Source organism: Eubalaena glacialis, chromosome X, assembly GCF_028564815.1.
Source record: "Eubalaena glacialis isolate mEubGla1 chromosome X, mEubGla1.1.hap2.+ XY, whole genome shotgun sequence".
Taxonomy (NCBI): Eukaryota; Metazoa; Chordata; class Mammalia; order Artiodactyla; family Balaenidae; genus Eubalaena; species Eubalaena glacialis.
The window spans coordinates 21,261,053-21,263,800 of record NC_083736.1 but is presented as its reverse complement, the minus strand read 5'-3'; positions in this window follow the sequence as shown (position 1 = coordinate 21,263,800).

Here is a 2,748-nt window from a genome sequence, read left to right as displayed (position 1 = left end):
GCCCAAGGTCACTTATTAGTCAGTGACAGCTGTGACTGTCACAGGCAGCAGTCTGTCTTCAGAATCTATGCTCTTGGCCAATACTCTCACTTCCTCTCATCTATCTGTTGTTACACTGCCCACCCTGCTATATTTATCTATCTATCCATCCATCTATAGCTGAATCTGTACATCTGTCTCCTCCACAAATAAGCAATGTCTTTCTATGATGTTTAAAATGGGAAAAAAAGTTAAAAGTATTTCCTCTCTTCCTAACACATTGCAAATTCCAGGACCAGGGTCCAAATTCCTTGATCCACCTTTCCCTCATCCTCTACTGTCTGTTAACACAGGGACTATTTTCTCCTTCAGCAGAGAATACCAGACTAAATTACAGAGCAGGGTACAAAATTACTATCCTCAGCTCCCTTCTTTGCCTGTTTTCTCCAAAATAGATCCTTTCCGTTGGTTGTATAAATACAAGACAGAACCCACCACTGCTTCGAAATCATGTGGGAAAGTGTATCATCAACTCCGAGCTCTGTTGGAGCCGACCTTCTGGCCAGGGTCCACCAAGCACTCCTTGAGAAAGGATGGGGTTCCTAGGCACTCCAGCCCATGCATCAGCATTCTCATGCAAACATTTAGGAGGGTGAAATTGAGGAAAGCATGACATTTCCCTGGGAATCAGGAGGCGTTTCCATATCTGCACTCTTGCCTTCACTGTTTACTACCCTTTCTGTCTAACACGGATGACACTTGGCTCGTGTTCCCTGTGCCTCAGTACCTGGGTAGCTCTGCTTACACCTGCCAACAACCCCACCAGGTAAGCTAGCTGGTTGTTCCCTCTACTGGGGATCAGCCACATGTCTTTCACACCCTGGAAGCACCAACTTACTCCAGACTCATCTCCCTTCTGGCTTTGCTCAAACTCCTTTCTCTTCCCTTTGTCTGATATTTGCTCAGCCCATTGGTTTTGGCTCATAAACCAGGTATTTCCTTTTCCCTCTTGAAGGTAACTTATAAAAGAAACTTTGTTTAATCATCTTTCAAGTATGCTCTCTGGGCCTCTGTTTGGGAAAGTCCCCCCTGCCTGCAGAGTGCCCTTCTAAAGGCTCGCATCCTCTGCAGGAAACAGGGAACAATTTAGATGGATCAGGCATGAGGGCTTTGCAAATTTCCCTTGTGTAATTTACACATCTGAAACCATCATTTCTTCCGGTGAGCACACTATTACACCAAGGCACATCATCAGCAGGAGAGACAGGAAAACACATAAATATGCTTAAGGAGTGACTCTGGTAACTCATTATTGTTTTAAGACATCTTAATTCCCATTCAGGCTAAATGACCTGGTATACCCACAGCCATCTTAGAGAATGTCAGTTCGATCTAAGAGAGTGCGATGTTTGTCAAAATAGTATTGCACAAACCCTCTAAAGAAAGCCAAAAAAAGTTGGAGTGAATTACAAAAATATTATGGAGTCAATGAGACCTGGCATTTAATCTTCAGCTAATGTTGACACCAAGCAGTACACCCACAAAAGCCAAAGAGAATCCGAGTGTACAGCATGGGTTCCCAGCTTTGGCTGCATTTTGGAATCATCTGGGTATTTAAAAAAAAATCTCCATGTCCAGGCCATACCCCAAGCCAATTAAATCAGAATCTCTGGGGGTGGGTCCCAGGCATCATTATATTTTAAAGCCCTCCAGGGATTCCAATATGCAGCCAAGTTCGAGATCCACTAGTACAGAACGTCTGGCCCTCGCTCACAACCACTTAGGCCCTCCTTACACGCACTGTGAGGCGTGTAGGGCGGGGAAGATGGCACCACATGCCTGGTCATGCCACTCACCCATGCCAGCTTAACTCGCCAGCTGCCCACTCAGCTCCTGAAGCTACCCAAAACGTGGAAACTCAAGGTCGAGGTGACGCTCAGGTGACGATTAAGGTTACTAGATATCAGAGCATTGAAAGCGGGACAGCCAAGGCACAAACAATAGAGACACAAGCGCACATTAAGCAGTAATCTGTGGCATCTTTACTGGCTCTGCTCCAAAGGGGGGTGTTGGATTTGCCAATTTGATGTCCTGCCACCTGATATTCAACTGAAAAAGGAAAAAAGATATGGAGGGTAGGAGGGGGCTTCTGAAGTGCTGGTCATGTGCTGTTTCTTCAGCTGGATGCTGGTTACACAGGGGTGCTGTTTCTGAAACATGGCCACTTGTACACTTAACGATATGGACACTTTTATATATGTACATCGTACTTTAGTAAAAAGTTTTACAAAGAGAGAAACCCTATACTGGTCAGTGAAAAAAGGTCATAGACGCTGTCAAAAATAGAAAGCCCACCAGCCTGTTTATAGCAGAGTTTGATAATAGCCCCATATTAGAAACCATTCAAATCATAGGGACCTGGTTGGACAAATGAAGGTTCAGTCATACAACGGGATACTACGTAGCTATTAAATTTTATGTGGTAGAAGACTATGTCATGACATGGAAAAGTGCTCGCAGTCTATTTTAAAGTTAAAAAAAGAAGGTGGATTATAAAACATTGTTATACATGTGTTAGATATTATTATGCATTTTTCTATGCACACTGGTCTTGAGATAAATAAATATGTTAGGCATATCTGAGATACAAACAGAAAGAAAGACTGTGCAGATAGGACCTGGACTCAAGTCCCAACCCAGCTTATCTACTAACAATTGTTCGCCTTTGGCCAACTTGCTCAACTTTGTGAAAAGAGCTTTATTGAGATA